This window comes from Salvia splendens, chromosome 9 (assembly GCF_004379255.2).
Source record: "Salvia splendens isolate huo1 chromosome 9, SspV2, whole genome shotgun sequence".
In the NCBI taxonomy this organism is placed as follows: Eukaryota; Viridiplantae; Streptophyta; class Magnoliopsida; order Lamiales; family Lamiaceae; genus Salvia; species Salvia splendens.
In genome coordinates this window covers 28,504,529-28,525,981 of record NC_056040.1, presented here as the reverse complement: position 1 = coordinate 28,525,981, position 21,453 = coordinate 28,504,529, and the positions used below count along the sequence as shown (strand labels likewise).

The 21,453-nt window shown below is 36.5% G+C and overlaps 1 long non-coding RNA gene across 1 annotated transcript; it reads left to right on the top strand.

Moving 5' to 3' along the window:
- Positions 1–5,940: 5,940 nt before the first annotated feature.
- LOC121749004 lies at positions 5,941–9,907 on the top strand. Its single transcript, XR_006039613.1, has 2 exons — positions 5,941–6,489; positions 9,700–9,907. It is a non-coding gene; the product is annotated as an uncharacterized LOC121749004 (long non-coding RNA).
- Positions 9,908–21,453: the final 11,546 nt, after the last annotated feature.

The window sequence follows — 21,453 nt, the reverse complement described above, 5'->3', positions numbered from 1 at the left end:
TTGTTGCAGAGGAATCTGTTTGATGATTAGATATAAAATAATTAAACGTGCGTCCACAATGATCATTATTTGCTTTATCTTATGCATTATGGGTAGGGTTTTATTCATTATTTGTTCCTAATGCATCATGTTTGTCTTGCTGTAAGTAATTATCCCGACTTATTTCTTTTGATGTTGTCTTTTTAAATATGTAGTGCATTATGTAAGAGAATAATAGCATACGTTGCAGTATATGGTGCATTTTAGAGGTGTGTGTAGTGTATTATGTGTTTTACAAATTAGTTTTAAGACAAATAGTTATGTGCATTATTGAACTTAGCCTCTGCATTATTTACCAGGATATATGCATTATAGTCTGAATATTAAGCATTACTATTGGTATTAGCTGTGGTGGTTAAGAAAAACACCTAAGTCATTATTTGTTATGACTTAATGCATCGTGCTTGTTTAGTGCATTATGTTATGTTTAATTTGTCATTATGTGCAGTCAAGTATGAATGTTGTAGGGTATCATGTGTTTAGAGACTAAACTCACGGAAGATTTGTGCGTGCATTATTTAGGTTAGAATGTGCATTATTTCTGTTGTATTGTTGCATTATTTGGTTGGTGTGATACATTATTGTAGTATGAGCGAAGGCTGAATTTTTATTTTCTAAATGTACATTACTGGGTTAATGTTATGCATTATTAGGTTGATGTTGTGCATTCTTTAACTATTTCTATGCATTATATACATGTTTCATGCATCAAGTGTCTGCTGTTGTACATGGGTTAAAGAGTGAATGGAATATTTTTATGTTCATAACTAGCCTGAATCTGTACATTATGTAGCTATTTCTATGCATTATTTATCTTGTTTTATGCATCATTTGACTGATGTTGTACATGAGTCTATGAGTGAATGGAATATTTTTATATGTTCATTGAGTGATTCTGTTCATTATTTTGGCTATATGAATGCATTATTTATCCTGTTTTATGCATCATGTGACTGCTGTTGTACATGGGTCAAAGAGTGAATGGAATATTTGTATTACTTGACCGGAACTATAAATTATATAATTATTTTAGTGCATTATTTATCATGGTTTATGCTTTATGTGAATGTTGTTGGACATGGGGCAATGGGTGATTGCAATATTCATGGTGTTGATTTATTCTGAACATTATTTGATTATTAAAATGCATTATTTATCAGTTTTTAGGCATTATTTTGATGCTTCTGTACAAGAGTGTATAAGTGAATGCAGTATAACAGTCCATATTATTTTATTCAGTTTGTACATTATGTAACTAATTGTATGTTATTATTCTGTATGTTGTACAGCAACAAAGCAGCTAAGATTGGACATCGACGAGGCGGTCGATGATATACTGCCAGTAGGAATTGCCCAGAAATTCCGGGAGCGAGTATCAGAGGCCGGGACTAGTACAACTCTGGAAGAGACGGAGGATAGGAAACCAAGGGGTAGGAACGTCGACCATCTGTATTGTCGACGAACCCCTACCGAGTTTCTGAATTGTATAAAGAGTGTAACTCCACGGCAGAAGTAAGCCGTCACGGAACTTGTACATTAGTCTAATAGTGAATGCAATATTTGTACATTATTTAGCTATTTCTATGCATTATTTATCTTGTTTTATGCATCATTAGATTGATGTTGTACATGAGTCTAAGAATGAATGCAATATTTGTATGTTCATTACTTGAATGATTATGTACATTATTTGGTTATTTGAATGCATTATTTATGTTGTTTTATGCATCACGTGGTTGCTGTTGTACGTACTAGACCCTAGCCCCTAGGCTTGTTAAACCCTTAGGGAAAATGAGAAACGTTCGCCAAACATCGAAACACGGCACACCTTAAATGAAACGGGGCATGATAAATGTTCATTACATATCACAAATAATGCATTACAGAAACTAAAACTACGCATTACACTACATAATATGTACATTATGTATATATGTATTAAAAAATGTATACGCGCTATGCATGTGCAACCCCAGACGAATTACTCCAGCTCGTGTATTTGGACAACGTTTTTTAGACTTAGAACATACTACACCCTATCCCCTAGGCTTGTCAAACCCTTAGCAAAAACAAGAAACGTTCGCCGAACAACGACACACAGCACAACTTGAAGTAAACGGGGCAGGATAAATGTTCATTACATATCACAAATAATGCATTACATAAACTAAAACTACGCATTATACTATACAAATATACATTATGTGCAACCCCAGATGAATTACTGCAGCTCGTGTATTTGGACAACGTTTTTTAGACTTAGAACATACTACACCCTAGCCCCTAGGCTTGTTAAACCCTTAGGGAAAACAAGAAATGTGCGCCAAACATCGAAACACGACACAACTTAAATTAAACGCGTCAGTATAAATGTACATTATGTGTATCATTACAAAACTACTACATAACCGATATGATTTCTAAACCCTAGATGAATGACTTAAACTCGTGTACTTTGACGACGATTTTAAGACTTAGCACAAACTACACCCTAGCCCCAAGGATTGTTAAACCCTTGGGGAAAACAAGAAACGCGCGCACGAACAAGCAAACACGGCCAAAACTTAAATTATTTGATTGCTTTGATACATGATTAAATCTGGGCGTACACATTATTTATCGTGTGGTTTTTCCGTTTAAGTGCTTGTATACATGGGAGTTTAACTCGGTGAAGTATCCATGTGCGCATTAATTGATTAAAATTTTACATTATATATGTTCTGGGATGCATTATGTGTCTAGTATTTGACATTATTTGATTGCTTTGATTGTACTCCTGGAGGAAACGGCTCATCAGTCTGGTCACCCATGACCTGAGAAATCAAACAAAGTAAATAAAAAAAGACGCAAATGAAACAACTAATTATGATGTAAACAGCACAGAAGGAATGAACTCTGCAGTACAGCTATTCAAAACAGTATTCGTTTTCCTCAATTGAAGTGGCCATTACTTCGAGAAATTCATCCAGAATAAATTAAGATATGCATATCACAACAAAAGCAGCACACATGAAATTACACATAACATGATATCAACATACAAATCTGATGTAATTTGATTCCATATTCGGGGTTAATTGAATGAATTTTGATCGGCCAAATAATCAAAACTGGTCAGCAATACACGCTTGTAATATGCCAGATTTTTGCAACGTATGTGAATTGAAAAAATGTGAAACAGAAATACAAAATTGCACAGATGGATTACGAAGAGAATCCCGTCTTCGACGTGTGAGAAGTATTGGACGTATGAAAAAAAAACCGGCAAGGTCTTCAAAGGAGAGAATCATGGGAGTTTCCATAACCACCAATTGAGTAATTACCTATTTTGACCTTTTTCGATTTTTAAATGAATACAATCTAATGGTTAATGCCAATATTTTAGGCCATAGGATGGAGAAAATCAACGGCTGGGATCAAGAAGGAAAAATGAGGAAATATGGAAAAAGGAAATGAATACATCCCTCCATATATATATATATATATATATATAGGGGTGCGTTATTATGATAACCCATATTTATGTGATAACCCTATAACTAAATCTCCACCACACATTTTTAGAAATGTGGTTTCCGTATCTTATCCAATGGCTTGTTCAACTTCAAATAAAAGGTGAGGCCCATCTACTCTACTACTACAAGGTCAACTTCCCCCATTATATCAATTTGAATAGTTTTAGATTTTTAGATAAATTCATTATTATTAATTTTGATTCATCCTTAGAATTGACTTCCTTCATCCATTAGAAATAATCTTCTGTAGTGTGTTCATTAAAACTATTCAATTTTTATTTCTTGTAATTTTTACTTTTGTTTTAAAATAATAGTTTTAGATTTTTGGATGATAAAATGATACTTTTGCATCATAAAATGATAGTTTGAGGGGATAAAATGATAGTTTCAAATGATAAAATGATACTTTTGTTTAATAATGATAGTTTTAGATTTTTGGATGATAAAATGATACTTTTGCATCATAAAATGATAGTTTGAGGGGATAAAAAGATAGTTTCAAATGATAAAATGAAACTTTTGTTTTAAAATGATAGTTTAGATTTTTTGGATGATAAAATGATACTTTTGCATCATAAAATTATAGTTTGAGGGGATAAAATGATAGTTTCAAATGATAAAATGATATTTTTGTTTAATAATGATAGTTTTAGATTTTTTGGATGATAAAATGATACTTTTGCATCATAAAATGATAGTTTGAGGGGATAAAATGATAGTTTCAAATGATAAAATGATACTTTTGTTTTAAAATGATAGTTTTAGATTTTTGGATGATAAAATGATACTTTTGCATCATAAAATGATAGTTTGAGGGGATAAAATGATAGTTTCAAATGATAAAATGATACTTTTGTTTAATAATGATAGTTTTAGATTTTTTGGATGATAAAATGATACTTTTGCATCATAAAATGATAGTTTGAGGGGATAAAATGATACTTTTATTTTAAAATGATAGTTTTAGATTTTTGGATGATAAAATGATACTTTTGCATCATAAAATGATAGTTTGAGGGGATAAAATGATAGTTTCAAATGATAAAATGATACTTTTGTTTAATAATGATAGTTTTAGATTTTTTGGATGATAAAATGATACTTTTGCATCATGAAATGATAGTTTGAGGGGATAAAATGATAGTTTCAAATGATAAAATGATAGTTTTAGATTTGTGTGTGTGTGTGTGTGTTTGTTTAATTGTTTGTATACGTGATATCACTGCATGTACTATTGGATGACTATTATAAAGTGAGGATCATAATACAGGAATTAATTTATCGTTACAGCTATAAAATTATAATAAACTATTACTCTGTATTGTTAGCCTTGATTCTCTATTAATTTATGATGGTATTGATCTGTGATGGAGAGGGTTTGAAGCCCAGTAGTGAATCACGCCAATTGTAAGAAAAAAATATTTAGAAAATATGTGTGGTCCAGATTTGGTTATAGGGTTATCACATAAATTAGGGGTTATCATATAATCACAACCCTATATATATATATATACGCAGAAAAAAAAACAATATACAAGCACCCAGTGGAGGAAGGAAGAGGGGTGGAGGCGGGTTTGTAGTGAGGGAAGGAGGCGGCGAAGACGGTAAAGAGTGGAGGAGGCAGGAGGAGGGTGGAGGCTGGTCTGGAGTGGAGGGAAAGAGGCAGAGTACAGGGCGGAGTAGAGCAGCAAAAATTTTAATCTTTCGATTGTTTTTTCAAAATTTAGGTCCAATTTCCATGGTTAATTTCGTCAATTAATTAATATTGGAAGAGAAATAATATTGAAAAGAAGAGATAAAAGATAAAAAAATAAAAAGAAAAATTCGCATGCCTCGATCCCATATTCCGAAAGGTCAGTGAATTTAATCCTAAATTTTGAAAGATCGGCGAATTTGATCACTTTTTCTGAAATCTCTCGAACTAAAATGGAAAGAGTGTTTATTTTTGTGGGATAGAAGGAGTATAATTTAAAATCTTCTAAAATAGATTTTGAGAAGAAATACGCTTATATTGTTTAATATACTTTGATAAAAAGTAATAACATAAAAAAATAATTAAAATATGTAAAAAACCTCGTATCTCATCAGATACCCAATAGAACCATAATCATAAATCAGTACTCAAGTTGTTATATAATGTCTAAAATACCCTTATGGGGTTTGGGGTATTTTAGTATTTAAAAGGTCAAAAACGGGAAAAAGAATTTCAAACGTTATTATAATCTTTAGGAGTCGTTTGGTTCTCTAGATGGGCAATCCCCATGTTTGGGCTTCAAGATGGGCAATTTTACGATTCATAACCGTTTTTGATGTTTGGTTAAATTATTGAGTTTTATGGCCCATCTCATACCTTTGTTTGGTTGATTTGTTTAATAAAAATAGTTAAACATATATTGACAATTCTACCCATAGGGTTCCTTAATATTTTCGTCTTAGGTATCAGGCTCACCACTGTTGTGTTGAGATTCCCCAATATCCGGTCGGTATTGAAAAATTCCTTGGCCGCATCAACCACTTCCTGGCCAATTTTGCCCCATTGTTTCTTGAAGAAGGCCGATGAGTAGCCATCAGGTCCAGGGGTCTTTTCATTTTAAATATCAAAGAGTGCTTCTTTGATCTCTACATCAGTGACCTCTCGGATTAGGTCTCTGCTCTCCTCTTCACTGACCAATTGTCCTTCTCTAATCACTTGTTCATCAATGGGCTCGGCTTGCATCTTAGTTCCTAAGAGTGATGAGTAGTGCTCCACGAAGTCATGGATGATCTCTCCTTGATCCCTTGTAATCGTACCATCATTCCTATGGAGGAGGGAAATGTAGTTCCGTGAGTTATTTCTCTTGACAAGGGAGTGGAAGAAGGAAGTGCTCCGGTCGCTAAGCAGAGAGAACTTGAGCTTTGCTTTCTATTCAAAGAAAGCTCTCTCTAATTTAATGAGGTATGCTGTAAGTTTCTCTTGGCACATGATTTGATCCCTTATTACCACGTTTGTCGTATCAATGTCGGCTCTCAGCTGGAGTTCGACAAGCTTTTCTGTAGCGTCTTTTGCCCTGTTGGAGAGGTTTCCAAACTCTTAGAAATTAAAAGCTTTAAGGTGGGCTTTGAAAAGCTTACAATGCTCGACAAGCTTAAATTGGGCAGTTCCATCAACACATGTTGGCCATTTCTCATCCATAAGCTCTGAGAATTTTCTGTGTTTGAGCCAAAAGTTAAAAAACTTAAAGGGTTTGGGATAGGAAATGTTGTTACCAAACAGGGTGGTCACCATTGGTGAGTGGTCAGATTATGCTCCTGCTGATAAATAATCCGTAGTGGCCATGTAGCCATGCGAGTACCAAGCATCATTTACCATTGCTAGGTCAATTTTGCTGAGTATGCTAGGTCAATTTTGCTGAGTATGCCCCCTTCTGAACGTGTGAACTGACACCCTGTAGACATAATATCTTCAAGTCCGAGCAATGCGCATGTATCAGCCATATTCTTGACCTCGTACTCGGAGGGGATGTTTCTCCCAACCCTCTCATCTTCTCCCATTACATTGTTGAAGTCTCAACTCACAAGGCTTGGCTCATCCCGTGGGACATACTCAATCAAAGAGTACCAAAGTGGACGTTTATCAGGTATAGTGTGATTGCCATAAACTAAGGAGAAGAAAAATGTATTATTGGAAATCAAGCACCTGATTTTGGTGTGGATGGTCTGCACATTCACATGAATTATTTCCAGGTCCACTCAACTTGGGTTCCAAAGTAGTAACATTATGCTTCTGTCACTCAAATTGAAGTTGTTGACGTTCCTCCACTCCTTGAATTTATTCTTCATTAAGTAAGTATAGTTCTTGGCTTTGAGCTTCGTCTCAAGTAACCCAATAACATCGATTTTGTGTTTTCTTACAAAATCGGGAATCGCAGCTTGACGGGGGAGTTGCTGCATTCCCCGTACATTCCATGTTGCAACAATCATTGACACAGTCCTGGATCATCATCGGGACCCTCTTCCCCGAACTCTCCATTTGGGCATGACTTTGATCGGCTTTTCCTCTTCTTGACCTCTCCTTTCTTCTTTGATGATCGGCCTTGTCTCTCTGATGGCTCCCCGTGTTCAACTATCGCTTCGGCTAGCTCAGTTCCTACATTGTTCTTCATTAGAGTTCCCCAATCGTTGGTCAGGTTTTCCTCTGGAGGGGCCTCCTTTGTGGCATCCTTCTCTTGGATCTGAACTTCCGTGAGCGAAGTATCTTTGGTTGTTGGTGGCACGCCCTTTGCTTTGGGTACTTGCTTCACTGTGCGCCGGTCTACTCTCACTTGTTGCCCGACCATTTAAAAGAGGGTAGTGAAGAATTCAGCCATTGTCGGCTGAGGTTGGATAATTAAGTGGTCTGTCTCATTGTCTGTTACAACGGCCTCGAATTTATTATGCGATTCGGGGAAGTTTCCTAACACAGATTTTCCCTTTTGCGCCTATTGAGCCCTTACTCCTAGAATGCTCACGCTCTTTTGCTTCCAGTGATTCCGTTGACGAGACCCTTGTCCATTACTAGGCCCTGCTTGTTGTGCGGGGGAGAGTAGGTATCCGCTGTTGGTATGGAGGAGCCATTGGTTGTGCATTTGAAGGCCTATGTGCTTCCATTCAGCCCCTTTTGGATCTTCAACCGGCTGCGAGACTTGGGCTTTTGGATCACACCCTTTTCCCCACGTGCTTCCTTTCAACCTTACTACTTGTGCAATTCTCTTACACGCCGGGCAATAGTTGGGCAGAAACTCGTACTCCAGCTTCACATCAATAAAATCTCCAGATGTCATTTCAATGGTAATTGCGTCCAGAGGACATTGCGTCATGTTGATTACAACATGAATCCGAGGTCCATCCATTGATTTCCTTCTAAGTGTTTTGAAATCAGTAGAGAGTGGAGTTCCAATGTAAGACCCAATCTTACTCACAACTGTAAGGTTCTAAAGATCTAGTGGCAGATCCACTATACGGAGCCACACCGGGACTCAGACTTCCGGTTCCATGTCCGGATCAAAATTTTTCGGCGTTGACTAAAGGATCAGTTGCATGCCAAATGCGTCGAAAGGTCCTTTTTGTCTTGTACTCTCCATGCCAGCTTCGCTCCAAATTGGAAGAACATCCACCCCCGACGGTGGAAAGTGACTCGTGCCTTACAAGGCCAGAGCTTCATGAGTCCATAAACAACTTCTTTCCCTAGGAAGCGCCCGAAGAACCTCCCAAGGAGGCACATACCCCATCCTCAAGAAATAGGGGTGATATTGGTTTTCTCCAGCGTGACGTAATTAGCTTTTGGGTCAACGCTGTTGAACTGAATAAGGGTGATGTCCTCCTTTTGATAGATTGGGTCGAGCTCGAACTGTTGTGCACGCTTGAGCCACGATGAGTAGGCTGGTAGAGCAATGATGTTTGGCCTTGTCGATGAAGATACCTCCTGCTCCTCACGTGCATTTTGGGTAATGGAATCGGCTAAGACTTGCTGAGTTTCGGGCACCACTAAGTTCCCAATAGTTTCACTAATTTCGTCGAGTCCACGATGAGCCATTCTGTCCCGTAGGGAAGCTAGGATTCGTCGTCTTGTGTTGCCCTAGCGTTCTGCCACGTGGCAAGTAAGGAGAGAGGAACACACCAACTGGGGATGGGTTGGTGTGTCATTTGGTATCAAATCACGTGACTTAGTGTTGCGGCAATGAATCAACACAATCTGAGTTGTTTGCCTATTTTTGGGAAAGGGCAGGTAACCCTCTCCACCTGCACCACAATAACAGTTTATGCAGCACCCAAAAGAGGAAACTGCCTTTGACAGCACAAAAATCCAATCTTCTGCACCACCACAAACAAAGCTAGATACTGGCAGGTGCAGTCACCAACGTCCAAAAATAGTCCTATGCCATAACTGTCCAAGGTTGACTTGCAGGCTGGTCACCACAACGGCCAAAACAGGTCGGAGCTGGTGATCGTCGCCGGAGATAGTAACAGAAACTGATTCAGCTGTTTCCACATAGAAAGGAAGGCATTACAAAGATATGTGATTTTCCCTAACTTGTTGTTACTTCATATTAAACCAAGCATTCATGTACATTGATTATAAAAAGAAGATTTGAGTAGAACTTGTTACAACCTTCAACGGTATGTGCAGAGAGCACCATAAAGAAGAAATCAAAAGCCAAAGTATGAGAGACTTAGCTTTCGAGACAAGCAGACCGAGCAGCCCTCCCGGTGTTGGGAATCGATGGTAACGTCTGTTAGAGTTTAGTATGCTGAAAGCATCTTTCGAATGCTTGTATATGTAATAACTCTTCTATCCATTTTTATCATTTAATGAGAAATAATATGTTGTTACAATGTGTTTTGCTTATGTATTTATGAGATGTTGAAATATGTTTTCCATTTAAATACATAGTTTAAGCAAAATGAGTCCAAGTCTTCTGCATAGTAGACGAGTTGTGAGCGACGTTCACAGTAGGTAACTTATCGGTTCTTGCAGAAGGAAAACTGTTTCACAACCTAGATAGTCTTTGACTACCTATCGTGAAAGGTTGCGACGTCAGTCCGAAAGATTCCTTACCTTAGGAAATGAACGATGTCGGTGTGGTATGGCACTGAAAGGATCAAACAGTGAGATAAGTCTTTCTTGGCTATTTACTGAAAGACGATGTCTCAGTGATTGTCATTTCTTAATCATTGTTGACATAACATTGAGCATACGATATTAATTGAAAACTACTTTGACTTATCAAATGGTGAGGGTATTTCGTTGCCCAAGAATCCTGATAGATTGGGTAGTGATCATTAATGTCTAAGTGGTGCTAGTATTGTTATTGCAATAAATCGTGTGCTGGGAGAGGTCAGTCTGAAAATATCCTCAAGAGGTGTGTAGAAAAAAGTTTTATTATTCAGAAAACTGGCTAGTTGGAATTTATTCCATTAATTATAAATAATGTTTCTAAACTAGACCACTATAGAAAAAAGAAATTAATTAATAAAAGTCAGATAGTGGACTTGATATTAATTAATGGATATTTAGATCTTAAACACGGGATATTAATTAATGTTTAGATGTAAATATTTCAATCAAACAAAATAGATTTCTGCTGCAAAACGTCGGCAAACAAGAGCAGGAACAGAACTACTGCTTGCCGGCGTTTTGTATCAGTAAGTTAGAGGGCTCCGACCTTGGTTCAAAACCCAGCAGACCTAGCAGCCCTCCCAAGTTCCGGGATTCGATGGTTGCAGCCGGAGCTTCTCTACTGGAGCGAGGGATAAACCGTAACAGTTCAACAAGCGCTGAAGTTTCGCCGACCACCACGTGGACGGCGGAAACTTGCTTGCTTCTCCAAAGATCACCACAAATTCGACGGGTAGGAGAGAATCTGTGGAGACGGTGAAGAAAGGTTGGATCTGTGATTGTATTCTGGTGAACGGAAAAGCGAAAGTGAGGCGCTAGGAGAACCTACTGAGAGAAATCTCAAAACCCCACTTTGTAGAGAGAAGGCCGAGCGAATTTCCTAGAGAGAAATTTTTTTACTGAGAGCTCTTTTTACTTCTTGCTATATGTGATGGTCGTTTTGGGTGTATTGGGTTTACATAATCTGCACGCAGTGATTTTTTAATCGAAAAGTGTTAGAATACTTTGGATATTTTAGATTCCCCGTCTTCTTGTTGATATCATGTATGCTCATGGCTGAACCTTGAAGCTCATTACCCAGCGTCGACGGCAGCCAAGGCATTCAAGGTATGGTTTATTTTCCACATACCCTGTTTCCATACTTTGTGCTCATTCGACGTTGCACTTAATTTATATACTTGCCCGACCTATTTCCTGTTTCTGTTGTAGGTGGTAGTGAATACCGCTGTTCAAGCTTCCGAAGGTGCGACCGGTCTCGGCGCTCTTGGTCTGACCGTGAAGAGGCGGTGCTCATATCTGCTTTGGAAGATTTGGTAGCTAGAGGCTAGAAATCGGACAATGGCTTTCGAGGTGGCTACGCAACCAAGATAGAGGAATGGTTAAAGAGTGAGATCCTGAAAACTGATTTAAAGGCGACTCCACATATTCAATCCAGGATATCAGCCTGGAAAAAGAGCTACTACTCGCTGTCAAACATCATCGATTGTAGCGGTGTTGGGTTCAACTTACACGAATTTTTCTCGACCCATTCATATTTTCCATGCGGTCCAGGCACGAGGAAGCATTCCTTCTTGTTTGTTGACTCCCAAGTTTAGGGGTCCTCCGTCATCGAACATCAGTTTGCGCTGTGCAATAGAGAATTTGTTGTTGCTATTGACCTCGCCCATCTCCGGCATTCTTGTATGGTGCATTACACACATGGCCTTGTGACTGCAGTGAGTCCGAAAGGACAATCACGGTTCCATCGATCTCTTGTTTAACGTCGTTGAAAGCAAACAACTCACATAACTGATTATATGCAGGGTCGCCATATCTATGGTAGGCACCGAGAAAGGGGTTCCCCGACATGGATACAACAAGAGACGTCAGTTCTTATGTTACTGTAATGTACATACAAAGTAAAACATAGACCATACCACGAGACCATTTGCCTATGTGTTAGTCGTGACTATGATGGTGTTGGTCGCGGCATTCCAATATGTCCCCTCCAAGTGAACAACAAGCTCATTGAAAGTCCTGTATCGTTTCTCCAAGAAGTGAATTCAATCCACTAGTTTGAACCATTCAAAGGAGTACCCGAGCTCGTTCTCAATCACGGACTTGGCCTCGAAGATGAAGTGGCTTCACAACTATTCTCTTGTTTGAGGCGAATCATTGTCCGATTATTCCAATTGGCTTGGTAGAGGAAGGAGCTTTGGTGTGGTAAGTCGTCGGCCATAGTATGTTATCAAGAGGAGGAAGAAGAAGGATAGTAGTTAGTGTATTTGTTTATCCAAGGAGTTCAATATTTATAGGGAAAATTATATGCGATTAATGAGCACATCCTATTTAGTCATTGACTTGTAACTGCCCCATATTCATTGTGATGCACCGCTTGCAATAGTGGTTCCATGTCTAATCCTTCATCTTTTGATTCAAAGTGATTTAATGAATCTCAATTGCTCATCTATCAAAAGAAGATAAAAGTCATTGTTATACCAACTACCCCATCTTTAATTACAAAAACATGTTATTTGAGAGCTATACGTTATACAGTTTTATGTATATTCCATCCAATTTACAACCACTCACTAAAATAATCTTCAAAATAAGGTAACTTAATATGCAAACAAGGTAGTCCATTACACGGATTAGTGTAGTCCTGCAAAATAGTTATACAAATGTCTTGACATAAGCATCAATTTAAGATAATAACGTAGAGTCACAGTCACAGTCAAATATTTGGCAAACTAAAACACTAGAACAATTTCCCCAGCACAATTCCGAGAATTAACAAGACTGAATCCATGAAAACCAACAACAAATTCATCCGTTTTTCAGCCCGGCAGCAACCGCAAACTCCACACACACTTCCTGCGTGAGACATCCTTTTATTTTTCACTACATCACTTGAGAAAACTTGTTTCGCAGGGCGATAGAGTTGATTTAGTACATAGTAGGTTGTTTCGCATCTCCATTCCAGCTATGGTAGTCATCGCACCATAAGAAAGACCCCGAATGCTTTGCATTGACAGGACATTTGTAGAAGTAGCACCCGGTATGTGTAGCTTCTTTCCCAGCGCAAAACGACTTCATCTTGCCTCGACCACAATTACACTCGGGTATCATGTCAAGTTCCTCAGTTAACGTCGATATTGGCTTGCTACAAAACCAAAAAAATAAAACAATTCATAGGTCAGATTGCGCTCCTAAGTAGGTTCAGGCAAATAAATGGCATAAATGACAACACTGGAGATATTAAAACAATGTAGCTCAAATTGAAATAGGAGCATAAAACACACATTATTCCACATGGAGTTAGGTTATCATACATTTGATTGCATTCGATAGTTGGCACCACATGATCAACAAATTATGTGTCACCATGAACCTCCTCATCTTCCAGATCAGTGGTAGCCCCATCAATGTGTTGTTCAATTGGGTCGTTCTATATTTCTCCACGGATGAAATTCTCTAGGAGGAAGCATGTCATGATTAATCGAATTTGGATCTTAATCGGATAGAAAGTAGCACTCCATAATAGGGCTGGGAAAATATACTGAAATACCGAAATACCGCACTTACCGTACCGAAAAAATATCGAAAATACTGAATTTTCGGTATACCGCACTTTTCGGTACGGTATCATACCGTACCGACAGTTTTAGGTACGATAAATGTATGCATTTTGTATATACCGCGGTATACCGCGTTATACAGCATCATACCGCAATTACGGTATATACCACAAATTTGCGGTATATACCGCAAATAACACGGTATACCGCAAATACGGTATACGCTATGGATCTGGCATGCATTTTGTATATACCGCGGTATACCGCATATTGCGGTATACCGAAATCACGGTACGGTATACCGACAAAAGCGGTACGGTAACGATATCTAAATTTTGGTATACCGACGAAAGCGGTACGGTAAAGGTATGGTTTTTTGTCATACCGCACGGTATGGTACGGTATGCGGTATGGCCATTTCGGGGCGGTATACCGTACCGTTCCAACCCTACCCCATAAGATGCCCCACCTCATCTTAAGAACTGCAAAAGCCTGTTTGACAATGTTACGAGCTCTAGTGTGTTGTAGATTGAAAAACTCTCATGCATTTTGAGGTCTCTAAGTGCCGACTCCCCATTCCTTCAAATGATAGCGCACGTTTTTGTATTGAGTCAAGAATCCTTCACAATTTGCGTAGCCATTATCGCATTGGTAGTAAGACCCTAAAAACCACAGATTTGGGAATGGGGGATGGGGGGATTTAGCTTATAAGCTGGTGGATAAATATACAACTAGTTTGAAAAGGAATCAGTTATTAAAGACTAGTTTAGTTTAACCTTTTGGCACTCGCAAACCCCCTTCTCTAGTCACGGCGTCCCTAAGCACTCAAGAGTCGCCAACAGAGCCCTTCCAACTGGGTAAAAAATATAAGAAAGTTATGTTGCGGTCACAAACTGCTATTAATCACCCCTACCAAATATATCAGGATTATTGGGTTACAAAAAACCCGCACCATTTGATAAGTCAAAGTAGTGCATAATCAATACCGTATGCTCAATGCTAACATATATTGATTAAGAAATAAATATTTATCAAGACCTCATCTTTCAGTAGATAGCATAAAGACATGTCTTGCTGTTAGACCCGTTCAGCGCTATAATACACCAATGCCATCTTATTTCAGTAAGACTTAGAAATATGCGTACTGACATTGCAACCTTTCACGATAGGTAGTTAGTCTAAGTCTATCTAGATTGTGAAATTCTTCTTTTTCTTTGTTCAGAACTGACCGTGTTACCTTAAAGTGGACGTCACCCACAACCGGTCTACTAAAACAAAGACTTAGACTTTGTTAAGTTTCTTATACATTTAAATATGTAATATAACAACCTCGAAAGGTGATTTCTAGTATACAAACTCTAACAGAGTTCTGTGCGCAGAATCGCTCCCGGGCAGATAACTCGGCGGCTGATAGAATACTCCGGCGTCATATTAGGATCGACGGAGGGAATTTTGGGTGTCTCTGTGCGGGTTCTTTTGTCGGGCAGCGAACCATAATTAGAGTTGGAAAACACACGTTTTTCATGGGGAAAAATATTTCAATAATTCATTGATTGATTAACTGATAACAATCTCTCGTATTTATAATACTAGAATACTACTACCCTAACTTATCGAACAATAAACAAATATCTAACATATATGAGAAAGATACGGTGAATTAAAAGTTAACTAAATAATTGGGAGATCCTATGATTTTGGATCGTATGATTCGTATCAACGAGCCAGTAATGAATGTGCACCAATACTCTTTGTCTACAAAATAATGTCCACATTTTTTTCCATCTTTGGTAAGTGAACCCCACTTTCCATTAAATGCATTACACTCAAATTTTATCTCTCTTTCCGTTCACAGTTATCTAAAATGTAGAAATGAGTTAGTGAAAAGTGAATCTCACTTTTATATATTGATTTTATAATAAAATGTGAGTCTAATGAGTTAGGTGAATGATGAGTTCCCTCACCTAAAATGGAGAAATACAATTGAGACTTTAAATTGTGGACATCCCAAAATAGCAAAATGAGACACTTTTTCACGGATGAGGTGAGTATAATTAATCTGTTTGAAGCTACTTGCTTTTGATTGACGACCTTAAGCTAAGTAATTAACTTTCATCGGTCAATAAGAATAATTGTGTGACTCGTCCTAGTAACTATGTAGTCGTGTTTTGGATATGAAAAATATAAATATTTGATTCAGCATGAATTTTAATGTATAATCAACTCCCTCCGTCTATAAAAATATAAATATTTGATTCAACACGGATTTTAATGTATAATCGATAGTCTATAAATCTATAAAGCCAGTGTTTGGCTATCCCATACTACTAAAATTTCTTCCAATCATATGTTATAATATTAAAAACAATCCTGAAACAAAGCGTACACACTACGGAACGTATATGTAGTTTATTCATTGTGTGAGAATTGCATTCTCTACTGCCAACATGAATAAAAAAAGGTGAGCTATGGGCCTAATAGTTAACTTTCTGACACAAGCTGTTACAAATTATATTGGCCCAGTAGTTAAAACGCCGAATTTATTGCTTCAACTATTAATCAAATGGTAAACATATTTATTCTATGGAGTAATAAATAAACATTTGTGTAATAAAGTAATCTAAAAATTCTAATTTAGATTACTTTAACATTTGAGAATGTCATGAGACAAGATAAACTATAAATTACTCCATTAAATAAAATAACATTGTCGATTAAATAATACGCATAAAAAACGTAAAAGTGTTACTGATGTAAAAAATGCTTTTCGACGATGCAAATAAATTAATCAATTTGCTAAAAAAAATTGAGTTTATTTTCAGTTTATAGGCAACATTTACTATTTACAATATTTTATCTTTGAATATCATTGCATAGTTTAGGATATTGTATTTGTTTAAAATATGAAGGACACATTGTTAAAAAAATTATATACTATAAATCAACAATTTTTAAGCTGGCTATTTTCGACACAAAGATTGATGGAATTTTTGTAGTCATTGTTTTGAGGGTATATTACTACTACTAAAACTTGAAACAAAGTAGTCCATAGATTGGAGGTCGAGTGATACGATGATTATTATTATTATTATTATTATTATTATTATTATTATTATTATTATTATTATTATTATTATTATTATTATTATTATTTAGTTAGTTAATTATGGATTTGCATATCTTTTTCATATCTTTTGTCTTGTTCATTAAGTTAGTATCCACTATTATAAATAGTGGACATTATTCTTTAGTTCAATCATTCACGAAATATCAATTATCCTTTTATTTTACTTTCTCCTACCTTCTTTCCTTTCAAACGTGCAAAACGCACAAAACCCTAATTTTGACGCCGGATTGATGGACGGGAAAAAGCTCCCTTGACGTTCGACGCAAAATCAACGAGTTAAGGAACTAAAGAGAAGGAGGAAGAGGCATTGTTAGACGATGTAGAGAATGACGATTCCACTGATGAAATGAAGAAGGTCATCGCCTCACTCAATGTTGTTCAAGTGCCATCTAAAAATGTTGTTGGAAATTGTTGGGCAAGAAAGGATATGGTGCTTACACCGATTTGCCGGTACTTGCTTGTGTCTATGTGGATTTGAATGTCGGTGATGTTCCAAGAGTGTGAATGATAAATTCCAAAAAGGTGTGTAAATGCAGGTCAGCTTCTGAAAAAGGCCCTATGCTTCTGAAATTTGTACAGTACATACTTATATATACATAGTTATAGTTATATATAGGGTGATATTAAACAACCACACTATGATTAACCACACAAGATCATATTAGTAAATTTAGGTATTAATTGTATATTAAATCATTAATTGCATATAGTGGAGAAATTAAAATGACTTTATTAGCCCTCTGCCTCATTTTCGCTTTTTTCAAAATTTCCCTCTTTTCTTAGTTTTCAAAATTTAAATTAAAGTTATACATTAATTACATTTTTATAGTTTCAATAACCGAAATTTAATGCAAAAATCTTTTAATAGTATTAACTTCAAATTTAACTAAAAAATCTCTATTACACTAGCTACAGAGCAACTTATTTGTTTTTAAATTTTTATAATCTTCTCTCATTGACATATTTCCTAATTGTTTTTTAATTATATATATATATATATATATATATATATATGGATGTATTCATTTCCTTTTCCTATATTTCCTCCTTTTTCCTTCTTAATATCAGCCATTAGATTAGAGAAATGGACGGTCAAGATCAACATTGGGTAATTAATCCCGTGTTGCATTATTTGTCCTATTTTGTGCATTATGAGGGTACAATAGTAATCTAATAATGGCTGGAAACCGATACGAATAATGCACCACATGGTCACGAGTAATGCATATAATTGCCTATATAATGCACAATATGTGAACTGCAATGCATACGAACAAGATGTGTTGTGTTATGATGTTTGACACACGTTTCTTGTTTCCCCTAAGGGTTTAATAAGCTTAGGGGCTAGGGTATAGTACGTAGACATGTATGTAATCTTCACATGGTAACGAGTAATGGATATATTTGACTATATAATGCACAATTTGTGAACTGCAATGCATACGAACAAGATGTGCTGTGTTATAATGTTTGACACACGTTTCTTGTTTCCCCTAAGGGTTTAATAAGCTTAGGGGCTAGGGTATAGTACGTACGCATTAATAACAAATTATAAAACGATACGAATAATTCACCAAATTGTCACGAGTAATGGATGTTATTAACTATATAATGCACAATATGTGAACTGCAATGCATACGAATAAGATGTACCATGTTATGATGTTTGACACACGTTTCTTGTTTCCCCTAAGGGTTTAATAAACTTAGGGGCTAGGGTATAGTACGTAGACATTACTAAATGCACGTATGTAATATTCAATCCGTTGATTAACCCATATACACAATACCTCTAATAATGCATAATATACTGAGATAATGACAATTAACAGCTACATAATGCACTACCTAAACCAAATAATGCACATACGTATATTCCAATAACAACAATTTGTTAGTAATGTCTACGTACTATACCCTAGCCCCTAAGCATATTAAACCCTTAGTGGAAACAAGAAACGTGTGTCAAACATCATAACATGGTACATCTTATTCGTATGCATTGCAGTTCACATATTGTGCATTATATAGTTAATAACATCCATTACTCGTGACAATTTGGTGAGTTATTCGTATCGTTTTATAATTTGTTATTAATGCGTACGTACTATACCCTAGCCTCTAAGCTTATTAAACCCTTAGGGGAAACAAGAAACGTGTGTCAAACATCATAACACAGCACATCTTGTTCGTATGCATTGCAGTTCACAAATTGTGCATTATATAGTCAATTATATCCATTACTCGTTACCATGTGAAGATTACATACGTGTCTACGTACTATACCCTAGCCCCTAAGCTTATTAAACCCTTAGGGGAAACAAGAAACGTGTGTCCAAACATCATAACATGGTACATCTTATTCGTATGCATTGCAGTTCACATATTGTGCATTATATAGTCAATTATATGCATTACTCGTGACCATGTGGTGCATTATTCGCAGATACCAAAATGTGGCAGTTACTTTTCCGTCAAATGTCAATAATAACCCTGTAATGCATACAACCACCTTCTATAATGCAACACGGAACCAGTTTTATAGAATCAATCTGATCCGTTGATGCCTTAGATCTAACGCGTAATATTAAGAAGGAAAAAGGATCTAAGATGTGAAAAGGAGAATAACGCTCCCCTATATATATATATATATATAGGGATGTATTCATTTCCTTTTTGTATCTTTTGTTCTATTGTTCTTTTTAATCTCAACCCCACGATTTTGTCATCTGACGGTTAGATTGATGCCACGTGTCATTTAATAATGCAGATTTTCAGTTGAATAATGCACACCGACTAATAATGCACCATTATAGTATAATAATGCAGATTTTCAGTTGAATAATGCACACTGACTAATAATGCAAATTTTTCGTCAAATAATGCAGATCATTGGACTGAAAAGCTGCGAAGGACCTTAACACACCTATATATAGAGAGAGAGAGGTGTGATCAAATACAAACTCATATATTTGGTACAAACTACAAACTACAAACTGTAATCCTAAACAATCTTTAATCCCAATCAACGGCTGGCATAATGACTCAAATGTCAATGTCAACGAGCATTACAAATTCCGTCACCGGGGGCTTATGTGGAATTTGTAGCATTAAGCGGTTACTACTCCCCTCATTGTACTCCAACCTCTCCATAACTGATGTGATTCCTCAAATTGTGACCGACGACAAACATCAGTTCCTAATTTATCTCCATTATACCAAACTACAATGAGTTTCATATTTGGAATGCTCTTTGACGTCGGCCGAACCATCTCTTTCTCATTCAACCATAAAGTTCTTCCATGCGCACAGTTAATCTCATAAATCTACATTCAAGGTATCATCTTGGCCAATCCTGACACTGATCATCGACATTCAAGGTACCATATTGGCAACGTTTGTGTTGAAGTTGATCGAATAAATCTTCTTAGGCGTTAATTTACGAAGTATATTGGGCCGCCGTTGAAATGGAGATGTTTGACGAAGCTCAAGGTATTTTTCATGCTAATTTGAACTAGAGGTGTTGCAAATTATTGAAAGCAATGACGATTATGCTTGACTGAAGAAGACATAGTACGTAGAGTAGATTATGCATAGGTATTAGGTTATATTGCGAAATGTTGTAGGTTTGATACTCGAAGATTTTTTTTATGCTTGTTCTGATACTCTATACAGAATCTGTCAGCAATGTGTTTTATTTGATATAATGTGCGATGATATTCTGCCAATTTGGCCGTTGACATGCAGTGTTGACATTCTTCGATGACGTTTCTCTATTGTGTGTACAACTGCAGTTATTCCAGATTGCAGACCCGAGCTTAAACCGTTCGTTGGTCAGGTGTTTGAAACATTAGAGGAAGGAATTTCCTTTTATGAAGCATATGCCAACGACTGTAGGTTTGATACTCGAAGATTTGGACACTAGTACGCAAATGGTGTCAAAACATGGCAGACCATTGTGTGCAGCAGACAAGGTGAAAAGGGGGATGTCGATAAAACTGTATACAATCGTTTTGCTAGATATGAAATGTTTCATTTAGAGTGGGTTGATAGAAGTACATTTCTCTTTATCTATTTTTTTATTTTTTAATCTACTTACCTTAAAATTTATCTCTATTATTTGAAAATGTTATATCTCGTGCATCGCACGGGTGATAATACTAGTTGGTAAAGTAAGAGAGATAGATAAAAGATGATGTAAGTAAAATTAGTGGAAAGTGAGTTCCACATCGTTAGTAGTGTAGTGTAATGGTATAAGTAGGGCTGACAATTTTCGACACGACATGATAATCTGACACGAATCCGCACGAAATTATTGGGTTGGGGTCAAGTCTTATTGGATCTGTGTCCTTATCGGGTTGACCCATTAAGAACCCGATAATTTTGGGTTGGGTTCGGGTCGGATGCGGGTTGGATACGGATAACCCATTAAGAAATAATATTATTATTTTTATTATTATTTAAAAATATATATATATTACTTTAATTTTTTAATTTCTTATAAATTAGGTTTAAATAGTGTAAACGAATTTTAATTGCGTAAATTAGGTTAAAAATTAAGGTTTAATCGTGTAATATTAG